Genomic DNA, 15,875 nt, shown 5'->3' with positions numbered 1-15,875 from the left:
TATAATCAATGTTTTCTAGGTTTCCTGTGGCACTGAAGGATCATATGGTCACTCATTTCACTTCAACAAATATTTGGTGAAGATGATAATAATTTAATAATACAAAATCCCTGCCTTTTATGAGCTCACAGTGCATTTTTTACCAATAAAATCTATTAGCAAATTCTAGTCAAGATGAGCCAGTAATTTTATTATCTAGTATATCAACTGTGGTTTAAATGTTTACCAATGATGTTGTTGTTACATGTCATGGAGTAAATTCCAACTCTTAGTCACTCTGTTAGGGTTTCTGAGCCTTTTAAAAAAAAGTCTTAGCATGAGCAGAAAGCCTCTTTTTTCTCCTGCAAAGAAGCTGGTGGACTCAAACCACTGATCTTTTGGTTTGCAGTCCAGTGCTTAATGTATGGAGCCACCATGCTTCCCTTACCAATGATAGACACAATATAAATAGTAAAAGACAAGCACCAGGGATATAACATGAATGAAAGTCACCGAGAGAAGCTCAAATTTGCTGGTGTCTAGAGCATGGTTTCATGACCAGAAATCTGGCTACTCAAAAAACAAAACAAAAAAGAAACCTAAATGAAGCATGTTCCACATAAGATCAATGCCAGTCTTTCATTTTAAAAACCAGTGTTTGGGAATGTGGTGTCACTTCTAGTGAGGAATACTGGGGACAGGAGTGTGGGCAAGTGCTAGCAACCTAGTTGACTTTGGATTTCAAGCTCCAGGTCTTTCAACATTTCATTATAATACTTTAGTTTGTCTTCTCCAGCCACACTTTGAAATCTTCTGTACAACTTTATTTCTTTTAGTAGTTTTAGCTATTCCATATTCAAGAGCAAGTTTCAGAGTCTCTTCTGACATCCATTTTTGGTGTTTTCTTTCTTTCCAATCTCTTTGATGACCTTTTGCTTTCTTCATGCATGATGTCCTTAATAACATTCCACAACTCTTCTGGTATTCAGTCATTAATATTCAATGCACCAAATCTATGCCTGAGATGGTCTCAAAATTGGGATATACTCAAGGTCATACTTTGGGTCTCCTGGATTTGCTTTAATTTTCTTCAGCTTCAATTTGAACTTACACATGAGCAGCTAATGATGTGCTCTGCCTTGTTCCTGGTCTTGTTCTGACTGAAGATATTGCATTTCTCCACCATCTCTTTCCACACATGTAGTCAATTTGATTCCTGTGTATTTCAGTTGGTGAGGTCCATGTGTATATTCACCTTTTATTGTTATAAATAGTATGTGAAATGAATAAGTCTTGATAAATTTTATCATGTGATCTCTTGTGCTATTTCTGTCATCAAAGTCATAGTTCTTAACATTTGATTTTTCTTGTTCCAATTTTTGCATTCCAATAATTATCAGCACCACCACTTATTTGTCAGTTTGTTGTACTGTGGTGGCTTGTGAGTTGCTGTGATTCTGAAAGCTATGCCACAGGTATTTTAAATACCAGCAGGGTCACCCATGGTGGACAGGTTTCAGATGAGACTGAAGACGGAGACAGACTAGGAAGAAAGAGTGACGAACTACTTCCAAATATTTAGTAACTGAAAAACTTATGAAAAGCACAGAAACATAGTGCCTGAAAATGAGCCCCTCAGGTTGGAAAGCACTCAAAATGCATCTGGGGAATAGCTGCCTCCTCAAAGTAGAATTGACTGTGATGACATGAATGGAGTAAAGCCCATAGGAGAAAAGCCCGGAGGTCCTTCATTTGCTGATGGGGCACAACTCAAAATGAACAAAAACAGCTATAAACATCCATTGAAAATCAGAACATGGAATGTACGAAGTATGAATCTGGGAAAATTAGAAGTTGTCAAAAATGAAATGGGAAGCATAAACATTGATATCTTAGGCATTAGTGAGCTGAAATGGACTGGTGTAGGCCATTTTGAATCTGACAACCACATGGGGATACAAATTGAAGAGGAATGGTGTTGCATTCATTGTCAAAAAAACATATCCAGATCAGTCATGAAGTACAATGCTGTCTGTGATAGGATAATATCCATGCGTCTACAGGGCAGCCCAATTAATACCACTATTATTCAAATTTATGCACCAACCACTAAAGCCGGTGAGGATGAAATAGAATAATTTTACCAACTTCTTCAATCTGAAATCGATCAAACATGCAATCAAGATGTATTTATCATTACTGGTAATTGGAATGCAAAGGTTGGGAGCAAAGAGGAAAGATCAACCTGTGGAAAATATGGCCTTGATGATAAAAATAATGCTGGAGATTGCATGATAGAATTCTGCAAAACCAATGATTTGTTAATTTCAAATACTTTTTTAGACATCATAAAAGATGACATGGACCTCACCAGATGGAATACATAGAAATCAAATTGACTACATCTGTGGAAAGAGAAGATGGAAAAGCTCCAGCACCCATGACTGCACAGTCCACTCACTGTCCAGCACCCATATCATCAGTCAAAGCAAGGCCAGGGGCAGACTGTGGAACAGACCATCAATTACTCACATGAAAATTCAAACTGAAGCTGAAGAAAATGAAAACAAGTCCATGAGAGCCAAAATATGACCTTGAATATATCCCACATGAATTTAGATATCATCTGAAGAACAGATTTGATACATTAAACATTAAAGACCGAAGACCAGAGAGTTGTGGGATGAAAACAAGAGCATCATACATGAAGAAAGCAAAAAGTCATTGAGAAGACAAGAAAGAAGGAAAAGGTCAAAATGGATGTCAGAAAAGACACTGAAACTTGTTCTCCAGTATAGAGATGCTAAAGCAAATGGAAGAAATAAGGAGGTCCAAGAGCTGAACAGAAAATGTCAAAGATCAGTTTAAGAAGGTATAGCCAAATTTTATAATAAAATTTGCAGATATCTGGACTCAGAAAACCAAAAAGGAAGAACATGCTCAGCATTTCTCAAGCTGGGAGAACTGAAGAAAAAAACCAAGCTTCGAATTTTATTATTGAAAGATTGTCTGGGCAAATTATTGAATGATGCAGAGGGCATCAAGAGAAGATGGAAAGAATATATAAAGTCACTGTACCAAAAGGAAATGGTTCATGTTCAACTGTTTCAAGAGGTAGGATATGATCAAGAGCCAAGAAGTCCAAGGTGTATTGAAGGAATTGACAAAGAACAAGTCACCAGGAATTGATGGAATACAAATTGAAATCTTTTTAGAGGGTGAGACAGCACTGGAGGCACTCACTCATCTCTGCCAAGAAATTTGGAAGACAACTATCTGGCTGACTGATTGGAAGAGATCCATATTTGTGCCCATTCCAAAGAGAGGTGACCCAATTGTCATTGGACAATCTCTATGATATCCCATGTGAGCAAAGTTTTGCTAAAGGTAATCCAGAAATGGCTGCAAGCATACATTGACAGAGAACTTTCAGAGGTTCAAGTTGGATTCAGAAGAGGCCGTGGAATGAGGGATATCATTGCTGATGTCCGATGGATCTTGGCTGAAAGCAGAGAATATCAGAAATATGTTTAGCTGTGCTTTATTGACTATGCAAAGGCTTTCGATTATGTGGATAATGACAACACTGCGAAGTATGAGTATTCTGGAACACTTAATTGTACTCATGAGGAATCTGTACCTGGACCAAGAAGTAGTTTTTAGAACAGAACATGGGAACACTGAATGTTTTAAAATTGGGAAAGGTGTGTGACAAGGTTGTATTCTTTCACCATACTTATTCAACCTGTATGCTGAGCAAATAATCTGAGACACTGGGTTCTATGAAGAAAAAAGGCATCAGGATTGGAGGAAGATTCATTAACAACCTGCTATATGTAGGTGATACAACATTGCTTGCTGAAAGTGAAGAGGACTTAAAACATTTACTGATGAAGATCAAAGAGCACAGCCTTCAGTATTGATTCCATCTCAATATAAAGAAAACAGAAATCCTCACTACTGGACCAATAAACAACATTCTTATCAATGGAGAAAAGATTGAAGTTGTCAAGGACTTCATTCTTCTTGGATCAACTATCAACACTCACAGAAGCAGCAGTCAAGAAATCAAACGACGTATTGCACTAGGAAAATCTGCTGCACAAGACCTTTTTTAAAGTGTTTAAGAGCAAAGATGTCAGCTTGAGGACTAAGGTGTGACTGACCCAAGCCATGGTATTTTTAATAGCCTCATATGCATGTGAAAGTTGCACAGTGAATCAGGAAGACCATAGAAGAATTGATGCTTTTAAGTTATGGTGTTGGAAGAGAATCTTGAAAATGCCATGGGGTGCCAAAAGAATCAATACATCCGGTTTGGAAGAAGTGCATTCAGAGTGCTCCTTGGAGGCCAGGAAGACCAAACTTCACCTCTCTTACTTTGGACATATTTTCAGGAGGGACCAGTCACTGGAGAAGGATATCATGTTTGGTAAGGTTGAGGGTCAGAGAAAAAGAGGAAGACCCCCAACGAGATGGATTGGCCAAGTGGCAGCATCGATGGACTCAAGCGTGGCATCAGTAGTGAAGTTGGCCCAGGATTGGGCTATGCTTCAATCTGCTGTTCATAAGGTTGCTATGGTTTGGTACCGACTCGGTGACACCTAACAAAAGCAACAACAATTATTAGTACATTTTGATTGCATATTTGATCAATCTTATATTCTGGATGTTGGTAAAAATCTTCAATTTTGTCTTCATTGGTATTAGTGGTTGGTATATGAATTATAATAATCACCATATTAACTGATCTTCCTTGTAGGCATTAGGGATATTATGATATAGCTGATAGCATTATATTTCAGGATAGATCTTGAAATTTTGCTTTTGACAATGAATGCAACACTGCTCCATTTCAATTCAAAATGGCCAATACCTGTCCATTTCAACTCTCTAATGCCTATGGTATTGATCTTCAAGCATTCCATTTCCTTTTCGACAATTTTAATTTTTCCTAGATTATTATATTATGCATACAATGCTATGATTATTAATGGATGTTTGAAGTTCTTGCTTCGCATTTTGAGTCGTATTAAAACAGCAAATGAAGGCCCTGAAAGTCTTACTCCAGTTGCATCATTAAGATTGACTCTAATTTCAGAAAGTAGCTTTTACCTAGTTATATTTTGAGTACCTTTCAATTTGAGTGGCTTATCTTCTGGTACCATATCAGAAAATGTTCATAAGTTTTTCACTGGCCAATTTTTTTAAAGACATATATTGCTAGGTTTTTAATCCTAGTCTGCATGCATTAGCCTGGAAACTCCTCTGAAACCTGTCCACCACGCTTGACCCTTCTGGAATTTGAAATACCCTTTGCACAATTTGAAGCATCATAGCAACACATGGGCCAAAATATTACAACAAACTGACAGAGGAGTGGTGGGACCTATTCTACTTATGAGATAAATACCTTTTTAATAAAGTCAGTGTTTTGCTTATAAACATATTCTGAAATATGAAATGAAAACATGAATATGGGTTGAAAGTATTAGTAGTGGAAATTACTTTCAGAATTATTTACTAGAGTAAGCAGAAATAATTTTTAGAGAGCATCTGCATCCCACTTTCAATAAAATCTAAAGAAACAAACTTTGAATGTTGAGATATAAGGGAGCAGATTAATGTGGAAAGGGAATGTTCAGGAATGAACATAATAAATCAAGTAATAATATGACAGATAAAATATTATTAGAAACACTGAAGTGCAGAATTAACCTCACAAAAAGTTTTAAGTCTGTAAGGTGATGTGTTACATAAAAAGACACATAATGTAAAAAAGATACACCAAATAATGTCAGTCAAAATATTAGCGGTTATAGGAAAGGAAGTAATAGATATAGATTTTTCATGAAGACTGCCTTTACCATGTTGCTTAAAATTGTAAACCATTTCATGCTCCATACATCTATTAACATTATTCTGCTGTATTTTTTCCATATAGCACTAAAAATCACCCAGTGTATGAAATTATTTCTCTCAACTAGAAGGTAAGCTTAATGAGGGTGTATGTTCCATAAAGTGCAGTTAAAGGATATTGGAGCCCCTGTCATTCTAGTTTCCACCACTTGTCTATCAGTTTCACATATTGTGTTGACTCCTTGTTGTGGTGCTGAAAGTTATGCCACTGATATTTTAACTACCAGTAGGGGCATCCATAAGGAACTCTGGGAGCGTAGTGGTTACGAATCGGGCTGTGAACCTCAAGGTCAGCAGTTCGAAACTACCAGAGGTTCCGTGGGAGAAAGAGGAGGTGTTCTGCTCCCGTAAAGATTTATAGCCTCAGAAACCCTGTACAGGGTCGGTATGAGTCGGAACCGACTCCACGGCACATAACCACCACCACCAGGGGCATCCATGGTGAACAAATTTCAGTAGAGCTTCCAGACTCAGACAGACAAAGACTAAGGCGAGGCCAACTCCTTATGTTGTTGCTAAGTGCCATCAAGTTGATTCCAATGTAACAACCCTGTAGAGGGTTTCCGGAGGTTTCCAAAGTATTATAAAGAAATATGCAAAGACCTGGAGTTAAAAAACCAAAAGGGAAAAACATGCTCAACATTTCTCCAGCTGAAAGAACTGAAGAAAAAAAAAAATTCAAGCCTTGAATTGCAATTGAAGAATTCTATGGAGTTCTGGTGTGGTGCTGTGGGATAAGCACTGGACCTCAAGTTTGGTTTGAACTGTAAGGTCAGTAGTTCAAGTTCACCAGTCACTCTGTGTGGACACCCTAAACAGGTTCACTGTGATTCAGGGACAATTCGATGGCACTAACCAACAACTTCAACAGAGGCAAAATGGAGTCCTGGTGTGGCTCTGTAAGGTAAGCACTGGACTGGTAATCACAGGTCAGTGGTTCAAACCCACCAGTTCCTCCTTGGAAGACCTACACAGAGTTGTTATAATCAGTGCCAAATTGACAGCACTTAACAAAAACAATAACATGGGCAAAAAATCGAATGGTGTAGTAAGCATCAAAATAAGATGGAAGGAATATAGAGTCATTGTACTATATATATAAAAAAAGTCACTGCTTAATCATTTCAAGAGGTAGTAAGTATATCATCAAGAACCAATGCTATTTGAAGGAGGAAATCTAAGCTGCACTGAAGGCGTTGGTGAAAAGAAGGCTCCAGGAATTGATACAATGCAAACAGAAATGGTTTAACTAACTGATAGAGTGCTGATGGCATTCACTTTTCTATGTTGAAAACTTTGGAAGACTGCTACTTGGCAAACCAATTGGAAGAGATTCATACGTGTTCCCAGTGGATTTCAAAAATCATTTAACAATATCATTAATACCACATGCAAGCACATATTTTTGTTAAGATAATTTAAAAATGTTTGCATGGACAGGGAGCTTCCAGAAAATCAAGCCAGATTCAGAAGAGGATGTTGAATGAGGATATGTCATTGGAGATCAGATGGATCTTTACTGAAAGTAGAGAAAACCAGACAGTTGCTTAAATTGTGCCATCAACTATGCAAAGGTTTTCAACAGTGTAGATCATGAGAAACTATGAGTAACATTGCAAAGAATGGGTATTGTGGAACACTTTATTATTGTACGCATGAGGAATCTGTAAATAGACCAAGAAACAGTAGTTAAAAAATAACAAGGGAATACTGAATGGTTTAAAATCAGAAATGGTGTGAGTCAGGGTTGTGCCTTTTCACCATACTTATTCAATTTGTATGATGAGCAAATGATCTGGGAAGCTAGATTATATGATGAAGAATGTGGCCTCAGGATTGGAAGAAGATTCATTAACAACCTGAAATATGCACATGACACAATCTTGCTTGCTAAAAAGTAAATAGGACTTGCAATACTGATGAAGATCAAAAGACTACAGTCTTCAATATGAATTGCACATCAATGTAAAGAAAACAAAAATCATCATAACTGGACCAATAAACAACATCACGATAAATGAAGAAAAAAGATTGAAGTTATCCAAGACTTCATTTTGCTCTGATCCACAGTTAAAGCCCATTAAAAAGACAGTTAAAAAGTCTAATGGCATACTACATTAGGAGAATCTGTTTAAAAGTATTTAAGAGCAAAGATGGTCAGGACTAAGGTGTGCCTGACCTAAGCAATGATAACTTCAAAAGCTTCATAAATATGTGAAAGTAGGAATAAGGAAGATGGTAAAATAATTGACGCTTTTGAATTAAGGTTTTGGCTAAGGTTATTGAAAGTACCATGTACTCCAAGAAGAATAAACAAATCTGTCTTGGAAGAAGAACAGCCAGCATGTTCCTTAGAAGCTAGGTTTGCGAAATTTTGTCTCTTGTTCTTTGAACATGTTGCCAGGAGATATCATTCCCTAGAGAAAGACTTTATGCTTGGTCAAGTAGAGGGTCAAAGGAAGAAAGGAAGAGCTTCAACAAGAGGCATTCAAACAGTGACAACAACAGTGGGATAAGCATAACAACAATTGTGAGGCTGGCACAGGACCAGGCAGTGTTTTCTTCTGTTGTGCATATGGTTACCATGAGACAGAATCAACTTGATGACACCTAACTGCAACAACATAATCCTAGTTTAGATCTTTACTTGGCTTTGGAGTGTATGTTAAGTAAGAATAAGGTAAAACTTTGTCATAATAACCAACTGTTAAGAATACAAAGTGTTGTAAATTCAACGGGACTGGGAAGTTTCCCAGGATGCAATATATTCAGTGCTAAAACAGGAAAGTCTTTGGAAAACCAGGATGTATTCGTCATCAAGGCGTTTACACAAGGTCAAAACTGGTTCACATTCCCACAAATCAGATTAGAAAGCCTCATAATTCACAGATTACAGGACAGAGTATTAGGAAGGGTCTTACCATGGTATTGGGAAAAATTAGCCCTGACTGAACATTGCTGTGCTTCTGTTTTACGTGGTTTAAAATCAATATCCAAAATGATCAAACTGTTTTAAGGAAAAATTTAAAGATTCATCCCAGAACAGAAGTGAACAGCATTTATAAGAATACAAAACTAACCAGTATCTAACAAAGCGAAATTCACAAGATCTGTCATTTGATAAAAATTACAAATACAGAGACATTTATTATCCATAATTAGAAGAAAATGCATTAATTAAATCTGATGATGTAACTAGTAGACAATGATATTAAAACAGAATCTCATATGTTTAAGAAGCTAGAAGAAAAACTGAACATGGTAAGTACAGACATGGATAATGTTAATAGACCCAAATCCAATTTACAGAGATGACAACTATAGTTGTCTGAGATAAATAATTCACTGTGTGAGATTAACTGGTGGTTAGACATTAAAGTGAAAGATTAATGAATATGAATATAGAGTAAGAGGGGGTTTCAGAAAGCTTATGGAAAAATTACATTATCTTTTTATTCTATTTTTCCATAAACTTTTAAAAGAACCCTATATAGATAACCTTTCCTTAATAAAATACAAAAACAAACCAGAAGGACTGAAAACATGAAGAACATACCAGTGGCCTGAGGGACACGTAACAGTGGTTTAACAGGTTTTCAATTTGTGTTCAAAATATAGAAGAGAATAAAGGAGTGAAGTAGAAAAAAATAACTGAAGAAATATTGACCAAAAAATTCCAAATTGTTTAAAATATAGAAACAGACAAAAACGTAATAAACTGCAATCAGAAGAAACAAGAAAATTACAACAATGCACATCAGAATCAAATATCTTAATTCCAGTGATATAAAGAAAAAATAAAAGCAGTAAGAGCAGCCAATGATATATGTAATAACAGCACTCATTTTGCCAGAAAAAAACGCAAGCTAGAAGTCAATGAATAAGTCAGTATCTTGAAGTTATTTTAAAAAAGTCAACTTAGAATTCTTAAAGTAGCAAAAATATATTTTTACAAAAAAGTGAAGTAAGTACTTTTTAAAACATTGTACAGTTTTAAAAAAATGTGTCACTAGCAGACATGCACTACAAAATACTGTTGAAGGAAAACCGTCATGCAGAAGGAAAATAATCCCATATGTATCTCTACACAAAGGAATGAAGAATATCGAAACAATAACTATATGGGTGAACATAAAGACATTTTGCTCATTATTTGAATCTCTTTCAAAGAAAAGCTAATGCTTAAAGTAATAACAACAATGCTGTCATTCTATAAAGAAAAAAAGGAATGGAAATAAAAGGAAAAATAAGAATGAAATAAAAAAGAAAAGAATCCTGTAATGTCACTTTTACAACTCTTCTCCCAAATTAAAATCTTATTTAATTTCCTGTCTTTTCGTGAGACTAGAGAGGCTTGGACTTTAGCTTCTGGGGAACTTGGAATAGGGGACAGTCCATTTTCATTATTTTCTCACTTCAGCATCAATATATGAAAAAGTGTTTTGACCTAGTCGTGGGACTGCTGTTTTCCTAACCCTTTTTCTAGGTTTCAAGTTCTCTGCTATGTTGGTGCCAGGAGAAGACAGAGACATTTGCAAGAGTTGTCTGATACCACTGGCCACCTTTTTTGATAGGAGACATCACTAGTCACTGTGGTATTCTGTTCTGGATTTTCCCCAGTGAGGTCCACTCCACATAGATGTGTGTGTGGTATTCTGGAGCAAAGTTCATGCTCACTTGACCCTATCCCTCTCTACCATTTCTAAGGACCCCTAAAAGGAAAAGAATGCATTTCTCCATGCTGGTGCCAGTGATCTATATCCACAAGATGGGTCTTGTACTCACTAGAGAGAAGCCCAACAGCTCCCATTTCCCTTTCTAACACCCTTGCGCTCCCTGTGGAATCGCGGAAACTGCTGCATTTCTCCTTTCTCACGTCCTCTGAGGGTTATGAGTAATGCGTTGTAACACTACACATTATTCGTATTTTGCGAACACAAGCTATTCTAGAAAACTTCCTCTTTTCAGAGTTCCAGACAAGTAACATGTACAAGTTTCTATGTGTGAACTTCTTTCTCCATTACTTTACACCCAATTATGCTAGTATACAAATTTCCCACTGTTACTCAGAACCTCTTTTAATCTAGAAAACTTTTGAAATACGTTTTGACAATTTGTCATTCTAATTGTGCTGATGCTTTTTGTTTTGACCTGTGGAAGTGTGGAGAAAGGTTTAGTTTCGGCCTGTAATATTTGTGACATTATAAATCATTAGAGATTTTTGAAATTTGTATGTTAACCAAGTTGCCTACATGTTACATGGCAGTTGAATTAATAGTAGGAGTTTTAGTAATTGAATTTAAAAGGTGGCTTGGAAGATCACTAAAGAATAGTGCTAAACCTGGCATCAGGCCTGGATTTTATAGTGGCATTACAGGTGTATCACTTTGGGTCACTCTTTTCATCAGTCAGGAACACGATTCCCCATCTATAAAATGAGAACATTGGCCTAGATGATCTCTAAGATCTCTTCCAAATTTCTAGTATCATAAATGCCTGTGTCTAGCTCGGATAACATAGCAGTGACCAGTAGGGCTGTTAACTTCAAGGTCAGCAGTTGGAAACAACTAGTTGTTCTGTGGAAAAAAGATGAGGTTTTCTGCTCCGTAAAGATTTACAACCTTGGAAACCTATGCAGGGTCGCTATGAGTCAGAACTGACTTCCCGGCACAAAACCACCACTACCACCACTCTATGAATGTAGTCCTGGTGTGACACTATAGGATAAGCACTGGACTTATAAGCACTATCCTATAGTGATAAGCACTGGACTGCTAACAGCAAGATCGGCACTTCAAACTCATCAGCCGTTTCTTGGAAACCCTATATAGGGTAGCTATGAGTCGGAACCAACTCGAGGGCACTTAACAACAACAACTCTATACATAATGGAGTCCTGGTAGTGTAGTGGATTATGAACTGGGCTGCTAACTGCAAGGTCAGGAGTTCAAATCTACCAACCGCTCTACGGGAAGCAAAATGAGGCTTTTTGCTCCCATAAAGATTTACAGCCTCTAATAGCTCTGGTAGCATAGTGATTACGAATCGGGCTGATAACCTCAAGGTTGGCACTTCTAAATTACCAGCTGTTCTGCGGGAGAAAGATGAGACTTTCTGCTCCTGTAAAGATTTGCAGCCTCAGAAACCCTGTGCAGGGTCACTATGAATGGGATCCCACTTCACGGTACTCAACAATAACAAAAATACCCTCTATCCAGGACATCTGTGAGTCAGAACTCACTCAATGGCTCACAACCACCACTACCACCACATTATCTATATGAAAAACTGTATTCCAGAAAATGTGAACTCTATGCATTGAAGTAAACATAGCAATTATGATATGCACTAGTTTTAATTTTTTAAAAATCATAGAGATAATAAGATAACATTTTCTTTATTGGCTTGTAATAATTCTTTTTTGTTATAGTTTCCTCAATTAATTCCTTAAAGTAGTAATATTGCGTGATTTTAAACTCATTGAGTTAAATAATTTAATAAAGATATTACGAGCAACAGAAGTTATATGTCTTGTTCAAGATCATACTTTACTTATACGACCATTAGTGCCTGTTTCCTTCTCCTTAATGGAAATTCATCAGTAACGTAAATGTTTATCATAAGGCTAAAACCATTGCCATTGAGTGCATTCCAACTCATACAGCCCCAGTAAGACTGAGTAAAACTACCGCTTAGTGTTAGCAAGCTGTAATTTTTAAGGAGCCACCTCTTTCTCCCTGGTGAATTTGGACAGCCAACTTTCCATTAGCCACAAAGCACTTAACCACTGCACCATAAGGATGATATTCAAATGATCACTTTTGATGACTACAAATTTTGGTCATTTAAAAAACAAAAACAAACTGGACCTTCTAATAGATTTATGGTTTAAGATTAAGCATTATTGTACAGAAGAAACAGAGATACTATGAAAAAAGCTAATTTGGAGATGAACTGTAGTATGCAGCGGACGTGCAGCTGTACAGTAGGAATCAGGAGACCCAGCTGCTAGTCATATTAATTTAAATAATTCTTTTTATGTCAGTCTTTGTTTTCACATACATAAAAAGAAACGTGCTAAATGATGCTGGCTGGCTTCACTTCTGAATATAAATACATATCCTGGAAAGAATGCAACAGACATTGATAAAAGAAACTTGAAAGCAGGAAAGTAGAACACAGACTGTCTAGGGACTTCAAGACAAGAATAACAGCTCAATGAGTTCTCTGCATTTCCTTTTTTAGTTTTGTAACATGTGATGGTAGTTGTTAAGTGCTGCTAGGTCAGCTCTGACTCATAGCCACCCCATGAACAACAGAAGGAAACATTACTGGGTCATGCTCCATCCTCCCTATTCGTATGTTTGCACCCATTGCTGCAACCACTGTGTCAACATTTCATTAGGGCTGATTCTCTATTTTACCAAACATGATGTCCTTTTCCAGAGACTGGTCCCTCCTGATAACATGTCCAAAGTATGAGAGAATGAAGTCTTGCCATCTAATTTCTAAGTAACATTGTGGCTGTACTTTTTCTAAAACAGATTTGTTTGTTTTTCTGGCAGTCCATGGTACTTTCAGAATTATTCACCAACACCATAATTAAAAGGAATCAATTTTTCTCTGATCTTTCTTATTCATTGTCCAGCTTCCACATGCATATGAAAGGATTGAAAACAGTATGGATTGGGTCAGATGTACCTTAATCCTCTAAATGACATCTTTGTTCTTTGGACACTTTAAAGAGATCTTTGGCAACAGATTTACCCAATGTGATAGGTTGTTTGATTTTTTGATTGCTACTTCCATGCACATTGATTCATTGATTGTGGATCTAAGTAAAAGGAAATCCTTGACAACTTCAAACTTTTATCCATGGATCATGATGCTGTATATTGGATCAGTTGTGAGGAGTTTGGTTTTCTTTACATTGAATTGTCATCCATACTGAAGGTTATATTATTTAATTTTCATAGGCAAATGTTTCAAAGTCCTCTTTGCTTTTCAGCAAGCAAGGCTGTGTCATCTGCATATCACAGATCGTTGCTGAGTCTTCTGCCAATCCTCATGCCCTGTTCTTCTTCATGTAGTGTAGTTTCTCTGATTGTTTGGTCAGTAGATAGAATGAATAAGTCTGATGAGTGTGATGAGTAGATATAACCCTGAAAAACACCTTTCCTGATTTTAAGGCCCTGTCCTGTTAGAAGAACTACCCCTTGGTCTATGTACAGGGTCTGTATGAACACAATTAAGTGTTCTAAAATTCTCTTCTCAATGTAATCGATCATTTGTTTTGATGCACACAGTCTAATACCATTGCGTAGTCAAAAAAACACAAGTAAATATCTATCTGTTATTCTCGGATTTTAGCCAAGATCCACCTGATATCAGCAATGATATTCCTCATTCCATGTCCTCTTTTGAGTCCAACTTGAATTTTTGGAAACTCCATACTAATATGCTGCTTCAATCATTTTTAAATTATCTTCAGTTAAAATTTACTTGAGTGTAATACTAATGGTAATTGTTCAATAATTTCCTCATTCTATTGGGTCACCTTTCTTTGAAATGGACACAAATATGGATCACTTTCAATCAGTTGGCCAGGAAGCTGTCTTCCAAATTTCCTGGCACAGACTGGTGAGTGATTCTAACACTGTATCAGTTTGTGGAAACGTTACAACTGGTGTTGTTAAATCCTGGAGCCTTGTTTTTCACTAATGCCTTCATTGAACCTTGGACTTCAGTACCGTTGGTTCTTGATTCCATGCTACTTCCTAATATGGCTGAACATTGCCAAGCTATTTTTGATGGGGGACTTGTATATTCCTTATATCTTATCCTGCATTATCAAATATTTTGTCCATGCAATACTTAAATATTATAACTTCAGACTTGATTTTTTTCTTCAGTTCTTTTAGCTTAATAAATGCTGAGTATATTCTTCCTTTTTGGTTTTCTAACATTTCACTGCACTACTTTACTCTGCCTTCTTTTGCCAATTTTTATGCTTTTCTGTCCAGTTCTTTTACTTCCTCATTTCTTCCAGTTGCTTTAGCTACTCTGGGTTCAAGGGCAGGTTGCAGAGTCTCTTCTGACATCCACTTTAGTCTTTTCTTTCTTTCCTCTCTTTAAAATTACCTTTTGCTTTCTTCATGTATCATGTTCTTGATATCATCCCACAACTCCTCTAGTCTTTTATCATTAATGTTCAATGTGTAAAATCTGCTTTTAATAAGGTCTCTAAATTCAGGTGGGATATACTTTTTTAAATTTTCTTCAGTTTCAGTCTAAACTTGCAAATGAGCAATTGATGTTATAGTCTACATTCGGCCCCTGACCTAGTTTTGGCTAGGCCAGGGGTCAAATGATATTGATATTGACCTTCTCCATCATTTTTTTTTCCCACAGATGTAGTCCATTTGATTCCTGTGTATTCCATTTGGAAATGTCCATCTGCACAGTCATTGTTTATGATGTTGAAAAAGGTATATGTTATAAATAAGCTGTTGGTCTTGAAAACTTCTATTATGTCATCTCCAAGGTCATTTCTATCACTAAGGACGTGTTTTCCAACTACTGATCTCTCCTCTTTGTTTCCAATCTTCACATTTCAATCACCAATAGTTACCAATGCATCTTGATTGATTGTATGATCAATTTCAGACTGAGGAAGCTGGCGGAATTCTTCAATTCCTTCATCATTGACATTCATGGTTGGTGCATAAATCTGAGTAATAGTTTTGTATTAATTAGTCTTCCTTGAAAAGATATAGTTATAATCCTATCACAGACAGCATTTGTATTTCAGGATAGATCTTGAAATGTTCATTTTGAAAATGACTGTGACACCATTCCTTTGCAAGTTGTCATCCCTGGGATGATAATCCATATAAGTGTCCATTTCGGTCCAGTAATAGCTATGGATCATTACGCATTCCATTTCATGTTTTATTACTTCCAGTTTTCCTAGATTC

The sequence above is a fragment of the Chrysochloris asiatica genome, unplaced genomic scaffold, assembly GCF_000296735.1.
Source record: "Chrysochloris asiatica unplaced genomic scaffold, ChrAsi1.0 scaffold00183, whole genome shotgun sequence".
Taxonomy (NCBI): Eukaryota; Metazoa; Chordata; class Mammalia; order Afrosoricida; family Chrysochloridae; genus Chrysochloris; species Chrysochloris asiatica.
This window is presented reverse-complemented; position numbering follows the sequence as displayed.